General features: G+C 36.1%; 1 long non-coding RNA gene across 1 annotated transcript; it reads right to left on the bottom strand.

Annotated features, from left to right (window-relative positions):
• Positions 1-6834: 6834 nt before the first annotated feature.
• Positions 6835-8822, bottom strand: LOC126495091 (uncharacterized). Its single transcript, XR_007590106.1, has 2 exons — positions 8654-8822; positions 6835-8202 (listed from the first exon to the last, which is right to left on the bottom strand). It is a non-coding gene; the product is annotated as an uncharacterized lncRNA (long non-coding RNA).
• Positions 8823-9149: the final 327 nt, after the last annotated feature.

Here is a 9149-nt window from a genome sequence, read left to right on the forward strand (position 1 = left end):
TTAGCAGTCTTACCCAACTGTGTATCTTGAAGGATACCATAATGACTTTTCCAACAAGATATGCCCATTGGCAAGATTATGGCACAAATGTGTAGTTATATTTCATTTCTATTCTAATAAATAAAGTTTTCCTGAAATTCAGGGAGTAAAACATCCATCCTGGTCAACCTTACACATCAGGCAGTCATGAAACACACTTTCAATCCCAGTAGCCACATTAGTTTGCCATAGAAACTGGTCATTTTTGTGCATATCTCTTCAATACCAGAACTAGAGAGGAATATAAGACAGGAGAAGATAACTCTCAGGCACAGTTTCATTTTGAGGATTCCTGGAAGCAGGATTGCCATTTTGGGCTGAGGTAAAGGTAAGAACAAGTGATTAGCAGTTTTGTTTTTCTTACCTTCAGGTTCAACCTTAAGAACTGTCTCTGGGTTTTTATTAATTGTGATAAACAAATGTTAGAGAACAGCCAAACACGTTAAGATTGGATTACCACCCTGTCCACAAGATGGACCCTATCTATACCTGGCACCAATATTGGCATCAGCAACCTGTGACTAGACAAATCATAGGCTCTATGAGAGAACTTACTGTTATGCTGCTAAATGGACTCCTAATGACTTATGACTTTAACCACAGAATAGTACATCTCTCAACCCTCATAGAGAAACTTCATTTTGAAAGAGATACTGATATACAGTAAGGCCTATAGCCTTTTTACATGTGGAACATAAGAAACTGTGGAATGCTTAACCATAAATAGTAAAATTACATCTTACAGGAGTAGGGAAGTAGATATCTTAATTAAGGGAGACATTTTAGGGTTGGCAAGAGACTGGACTCTGGAGGGGTTCCCAGGTGTCCAAGGAGATGTCCCCAGCTTGTTCCATGGGCAACAGAGGAGAGGGTGCCTGAACTGGCCTTATCCTATGGCCACACTGATGAATATCTTGCATATTACCATAGAACCTTCATCTAGCGATGGATGGAGATAGAGACAGAGACCCACATTGGAGCACTGGACTGAGCTCCTAAGGTCCATATGAAGAGCAGAAGGAGGGAGAACATGAGCAAGGAAGTCAGGACAGTACTGGGTGCTTCCACCCACTGAGACGGTGGGACTGATCTAATGGGAGATCACCAAGGCCAGTTGGACTGGAACTGATGGAGCATGTGATCAAACCAGAATTCTGAATGTGGCTGATGGTGGAGGCTGATGGAGAAGTCAAAAACAATGGTGCTGTGTTTTGATTCTACTGCATGGATGGGCTTTGTGGGAACCTAGTCTGTTTGGATGCTCACCTTCCTGGACCTGAGGAGAGCAGGGAGAACCTTGGATTTCCCATAGGGTAGGGAACCCTGACTGCTCCTTGGACTGAAAAGGGAAGGGGCAGGGGAGTGGGGGGGAGAGGAGGGAAGTGGGAGGAGGGGAGGAGGTGGAAATTTTCAATAAAAAATAAAAAAAGTTACATATTACCCCAGCCTCCCAAATCTCAGGGTTCTTAGAAGAATAGAAAACAGAAAGATATGCAAGAGTCAAGGTGGTAGAGTACTACAGTTAAATTGTATTTTCTGAACCAATAGAAGATTTAACATGTGATCTTTTGGGAGCTATAATAGCTTATTCAATAACTTTACAAGCTCAAGTCAAACAAAATGTGAGCATGGGAGTCAATGGTAGGGACAAAGGAAAATTGGTCATTGATAACTACTAAATTAAGAGAATCAGCTTCCTTTAAAAATATGACTCCTGGTAGATTTCCTACACTCTAGGAAGCAACTCCAAACCCAATACAGTAACTCAACCCAATACAGTAATAGGTTTTGGGGGAAAACATGTGAAGTTGGGTAAGTAGAGAGTAGCAGGTGCATCTGAGATGAGTTACATGGCCTATGGTAGGTCACAAAATAAAAGGATTAGTATTAATGTGTGAGAGAGATTTGTGGGGAGGAGAGTCACTCAAAGGAGTGGTAGGGAGATAGAGGTGGGAAACATGAATGTGCATTGCACACGTGAAAAGCTGTTTAAACAAAATTTAATTAATAGAAAATATTTGAAAGGCTTATTTGATCTGAAAGAATTAGCATGAACTACAGTGAAAGGTACTGAAGCAAGACTTGTCTTACTTTAAAATAACCCAGAAATAAGAAAGTCAGATACTACCTCCCTCAGCTTCACTAGCCAGCCAGCAGGCAAGCTTTCTGCAGGTAGTCATCTCCAACCCCCACCCCCAATTGATTTGATCCTCTAAGCTACAAGGCCCACTCTGCCCCCAAATCCACCTATCCCCTGATACTTCAGAAGAACTCTTAACCAGAAGTGGCAATGGCACACAGCAGATCATGAGAGAAGGGCAAGAAAGATCTCAGCAGTTCCCTGAGACACAGAGAATGACTGCACAGAGTAGACTAAGAAAGTTTCCTAAGACACAAATACCAACTGCAAGGATTGGACCAAGAAGCAAAGATACTGTTGGCACCAATTAGAGGAAGTGATGTGTAGGCACCAAAAGCAAAAATTCATTCAACATTGTAAAAAGCAACATGGTAATGTCAAAACCCAGTAGGCATAAAACAGGAAGACCTAATCATCCTAACCCAGAGGAAGCAGAAGAAAATGTCCTTACATATAACTTTATGAAGATGATAGATACCCTTAAAGTGGAAATCCCCCAAAGAAATGAAGGAAAAGACAAAAATTGAAAGAAATCAAAAAGTATCTTAAATAAACTCAAGAAAACCAAGAAAAAGCCAACAAACAGGTGAACAAAATAGTTCAAAACTTGAAAACTGAAATAGATGCAATAAAGAAAATATAAACTGAGGGAATTCAGAAAATGGAAAATTTGGTTAAATGATCAGGAACTACCGATGCAAGCATAACCAACAGAATATAAGAGACAGAAGAGAGAATCACAGGTGTTAAAGATACCATAGAGAAAATAGATTCATCAGTCAAAGATAACATAAATCAAGACCAGGTGAGCCATTTAAGTAGACATAACTTCAAAACAAATAGAAGATGTCATCAAAAGCCTCCCAACAACAACAACAACAAAAAAAGACCAGCGTCTGATAGTTTTAGTAAAATTTCTACCAGAACATCAAAGAAAAGCAAATACCTATACTCCTCAAATTGTTCCAAAAATAGAAACAGAAGGAACTTTGCTAAATTCTTTTTATGAGGTTACAGTTATCTTGATACTGAATCCACATAAAGACTCAACCAAGGAAGAGAATTACAGACCATTGTCCCTCATGAACATAGTTGCAAAAATAGTCAATAAAATACTGGCAAACCAAATACAAAAACACACAAAAAAAATCATCTACCATGATTAACTAGGCTTCAATCCCAAAAATTCAGGGATGGATCAACATGAAAAAAAAAAGTCTATCAATGTAATCAACCATATAAATACACTGAAAGTAAAAAATCCATAAAATTATCTCATTAGATGTTGAAAAGCATTCGATGAAATCCAACATTCCTTCATCATAAAGGTCTTGGAGAGATCAGGGATACAAGGAACATATCTAAACAAAATAAAAGTAATATACAAGAAGCAGACAGCCAACATCAAATTAAATGGAGAGAAACTCAAAGTGATTCCACTAAAATTCGGAACAAGACAAGTCTGTACACTCTTTCCATATCTATTCAACATAGTTCTTGAAGTTCTAGCTAGTGCAATAAGAGAAAATAAAGGGGACTCAAATGAAGAAGTCAAACTTTCACTATTTGAAGATGATATGATAGTATACATATGTGACCCCAAGAAATCTACTAGGGAACTTCTATAGCTAATAAATACTTTCAGGAATGTGACAGGAAACAGATCAACTAAAAAAGAAATCAGTAGCCCTCCTATATTCAAATGATAAAAAAGCTGAGAAAGAAATTGGAGAAACATCACCATTCACAGCAGCCAGAAATGACATAATATATCTTCAGGAAAAACTAACCAAAGAAGAGAAAAACCTCTTCAACAAAAGCTTTTAATTCTTCAAATAAATAAATAGAAGAAGATAAAAGAAAATGAAAAGATCTCTTGTGCTCTTGTATAGGTAGAATCAACATAATAAAAATGGCAGCCCTACCGAAAGCAATTCAATATAATTCCCATTCAAATTTCAAATCTGTTTTTATTGGCATAAAAAGAGACAGGTTGACCAATGGAATCAAATTGAAGACCAAGGTATTAATCCACACATATGAATACCTGATTTTTGATTAAGAATCTAAAATTATACAACAATAGAAAAAAAGCATCTTCAACCAACAGTGTTAGCATAACTTGATGTCAACGTGTGGAAAAATGCAAATAGAGTTCAAATGGACTAAAGACCTCAATATAAATATGACTACACTGAACCTGATGGAAGAGAAAGTGGGAAGTAGTCTTCAATACATGGGCACAGGGGACCACTTTCTAAATATAACACCAATATCACAGACACTGAGATAAATGTGTCCAATAAATGGGCCCTCCTGAAACTGAGAAGCTTCTATAAAGCAAAGAATACAGTCAATAAGTCAAAAAGGTAGCCCATTGAATGGGAAAATATCATCACCAACTCTATATCAGACAGAGAACTGATTTCCAAAATATATAAAGAACTCAAGAAATTAGACATCAAAATATCAAATAATCTAATTTAAAAAATGGGATACATGTCTAAGTGAGAATTCTCAAAAGAAGACTCTCAAATGGGCAAAAGATACTTAAGGAAATTTTCAGCATCCATAGCCATCTGAGAAATGCAAATCAAACCAATTCTGATATACCATCTCACACCTATCAGAGTGGCTAAAATCAAAAACAGCAATGATAATTAATGTTGGAGTGGATGTACTGCAGGGGTCGCTCCTCCATTGCTGGTGGGAATGCAAATTTGTACAACAGTCTGGAAATGAGTATTTTTTTTTTCAGAAAATTGGGAATCAACTTATCACAAAACCCAGCAATACCACTCTTAGGCATAACCTAAACAATGCTTGATCATACTACAAGGATATTTGTTCAACTATGATCATAGCAGCATTATTTGTAATATCAAGAACTTGGAAACAAATTAGATGCCCCTCCACCAAATAATGGATAAAGAAACCGTGATGCATTTACATAATGGAGTACTACTCAGCAATATAAAGCAATGACATCTTGAAATTTGCATGTACATAGATGGAACCAGAAACAAAATAAACATTCTGAGTGAGGTAACCCAGACACAGAAAGATGAACATGTTATGTACTCACTCATAAGTGGATTCTAACTTTAAATCAAAGGATAACAAGCCTATAATCCATGACTCCAGAGAGGCCAAGTAACAAGGAGTATCCTTAGAGAAACATATATAGACCCTCCTGGGAAGAGGGAATAGAAATGATCTCCTGAGAATATTAGAAGCATTGGGAGTGGGAGAAGGAAGGGCAGAAGTGGAAGAGGAGGGAACAAGGGTCTGAGTGGAGGAGAACTTACGGAATGGGATGGTTGAGATGGAGGAAGGACAGAGATGGAGAGCAATGAAAGAGATATCTTGATTGAGGGAGCCATTATAGGTCTATCAAGAAGCCTGCCATGAGAAAAATTCCTTGGAATCCACAAGGGTGACCCCAGCTAAGATTGTAAACAATAGTGAAGAGGGTGCCCGAACTGGCCTTGCTCTGTAGTCAGATTGATGACAATCTTAAATATCACCATAGAAACTTTTTCCAGCAATTGATGGAAGCAGAGGCAGAGATCCACAGCAGAGCACTGGGTTGGGCTCCCAAAGCCTAGTCAAAGAGCGGGAGGAGTGAGAATATGAGCAAAGAGATCAAGATACCCACTGAAACAGTTTACCTGAGCTAATGAATGCTCATCAATTCTGGCTGGACAGGGAAGTAACCAGCAGATGACCAAATTAAGCCCTCTGTATGTGGGTGACAGTTATATGGCTGTGGCAGACTACAGGGCCACTGGCAATGGGACCAGCTTTTATCCATACTGCTTGTACTGACTTTTTAAAAATCCATTGTTTCTGGAGGGGATACCTTACTCAGTGTAGATATAGTAGGGAAGGCCTTGGTTTTTCCTTAAAGCAATGTGCCTTACCCTCTCTGAAGAGAGGATGGGGTGTGGGGAGGAAGGTGGAGGGAATGGGAAGAGGGGAGAGGGAAACTGGGATTGTTATGTAAAATGAAAAAAAGATAGTTTTTTTAAAATAAAATGCAAAATAAATAAAATCTGTGTTCTCCATTTCAAACGTGTTCATATTCATGAGGAAAAAATTGTGATGGGGTTAAAGACTTGTGACATTTGTACTTTCACATTAATTTGATAAAAATACAATTTAAAACCTCTAACCAACCTGTCACCCATGCTACTGTAAATAGCACTAATGGAACTCATTTGTTTACAGTGAGTTCAAAAAGGTAAATATAAAAGTTATTAAAGAAAGAGCTAGCTAAGGAGAGAGAGGAGGTTAGTAGGAGAAAGGGAAGAAAAGAGATGGTATATAAAGGATTAATATGATAAACATGCCTTATGTACATGTAGGAAATGTCATGTATAAATACAACGTATTAGTATGTATAATTAAAAATGTTAAAATAAACATTACAATCCAGAAATGTCTTATGTTTCTTTTTTGTGTATGCTAACCTTTCTATGCCACCTTTGATGTGAAGAAGTCTGCCCCACTTTGTTGAGAATTATAGACAAAATGAGAAACAAAGGAGGGGAATTGTGTATTAGCATTAAAATATTTTTGCTTTGGGGGCACTACAGCATCAGAAAAATCACACAACTTGCACTGGGCATATTTTAGAATGACAATCATTATAGTCAGAGGGAAAAGATTTTATTTAAATTCAATTTGCCAAAGTACAAATACCTTTTTTCAACATATGCTGTGATTTAAAAATAAAAATAGGTAGTAAGTAGCATTTTATAAGCATCACTCTGGATTTTGTTCTTTGTTTTGATATTCTAAAACAGAAAGTTCATTTATGAGAAGTATTATAGAAATTCAAAAATTGAACATTTACTTGAAAAGTTAACTTCAAAAACATGAGTTTTCAATATTTCACCATAATGTTTTATCTTTAAGTAGTGTAAATAAAAATAAAATAAAAGCTAAAGTAATACTCAAATACTCTTTTATTTTTATTTTCAAAAGTGTAGTTTTGTAGTACATGTGTCTTTACTATTTACTGCTAGGTAAACATGATTATGAAATTAAAAGAAGATTAGGTATAGATAGGTATAGAGAAATTATAGAATTGACTCTGTATGTTAAACTTTTAGTGTTTCTGTTGTTAATATTGTGCATCATATTCTCAATTTTAACTTTGTTTAGATCAAATTTTAACATAATGGAAGGTGTTTATTGAGAAAATATTAAATGCTTGAGGAGAGAATAAACTTCTGTACAATGAGGCCCTCAGGCAAAGTTTGTAACAATATAATATTCACTGTTACAGATGATAGATTGTATATGCAACATTATGATACTTTACTGCAAATGAATCTATCAACACACCATGTCATGGGATAGAAAATTTATATACATATTTTATCAGGAAGTTAACTGAAAATAATAGCCTGTGAAAAGTTTGACATTGTGTAATTAGTATAGGAAATTATATCATTGAATGACCTGTTTCTTGCTTGACAAAGAAAACACTTTCTTCTTGGCATATGTAAGGTATTATTAGCTAGGTGAGCTATTGTTTGAAACAAGACAGTATGCTTTAAAGCTTCTGTCATTCTTTTTTATTAAGTTATTCCAGATGGTAGAGTACCTTTAATAGAAAATGTTTTTACTTCCTAGACCCTTACACGAAAACTGTTAATGCATTCATCACCTTCAAATACTGCCCACTGCCAAATGTTTGTTAGGTACTTTAACATTTTATGCTAATGAGGCTAAAGATAGCCCATGGGATTTTGCATTAGATTATAAGCTGAGACAGCACATATACTCAACAGTAACATGTAATCCACATTTTTCAGCCTTATGAATGTTAACAATTTCAACTACACGTGAAAACAACACAACAGCATTTGAATCTGCTATCAACTTCTGAAAAGAGAATATTTCTTCTTCATTCTTGAGATAATTCTATTCCATTGTATTAGCCAATGAGAGTTTCAGTGTAGCTTCACAACTACAACACATGCTCCGGCTCTCCCGACATTCACAGGGACTTCCTAAAACACAAATAAAAAAGAAACACTGCCTTTAGTATAACCCAGAATTTTTACCTGCCTTGACCCAACTTTTGCCTTGTCCTTAAATAAGAAAATTGCAGCTCAGATCAATGAAGACTGTAGAATGCTACTAGATGGCTTCTGGAAGATCAGGTGCTTTGGCATTAAGTTTTTACTTTTGTGAAAATTTTCTGTTTTTCAACTGTGCTTTTTCGCACAGCTAATGATACTACTACTTAAAGTTTTTTGTTAGTGTTCTTTTATGCTCTGAGTGATCAAACAAGACAGTGATAGATCCAAAGTCAGAATCTAGGACTCTTGGGTACTTGTCTACTAAGAAAATATCTGATGTGTCTGTACAGAGTAATAATGTGAAATTGTTCCCAAAACTATGCTTTAAAAACTCATTAAATTCTGAAATAAAATAACATGAAGATTTTTACTATAATACCTCTTTCCATTCATCTTTCTGAGCATCATATGATTCAACAGTATTCAGATATGTATGACCATCATATCCGCCAACCACATAGAGTTTGTCTCCAAGGGGGCATACTGCAACAGCATCACGAGGAACACTCAAAGGTGCCACAGTTGACCACGAATCACTTTTTGGATCATATCTTAGGAGATTTAGGAAGAAAAATGAGAGGTAAAATTCAGTAATATGACAATGAAAATCAATAGGCATTAATAAAATGTGTTATTGTGTAAAATACATAATTAGGAACACTGGAAAGCATTATCAACCATAGGTTTGCTATACAAGACAAAAGAGTTAAAAAATATAAAGAATTGAAGAATTAAATATGTACATGATATAGCTCTCTCCAGCCACAAGAGGGCGTGCAAAGCATAAAGAAAAAGTGCTTCCTCTTTTCCATCAGGCATTTCTTTTGTCCATACTCAATTCATATGTTATACAAATTTGGCATTAAAGTCTCCCA

The sequence above is a fragment of the Alexandromys fortis genome, unplaced genomic scaffold (assembly GCF_014885135.2).
Source record: "Alexandromys fortis isolate MF-2015 unplaced genomic scaffold, M_Fortis_MF-2015_v1.1 scaffold_405, whole genome shotgun sequence".
NCBI classification, from domain to species: Eukaryota; Metazoa; Chordata; class Mammalia; order Rodentia; family Cricetidae; genus Alexandromys; species Alexandromys fortis.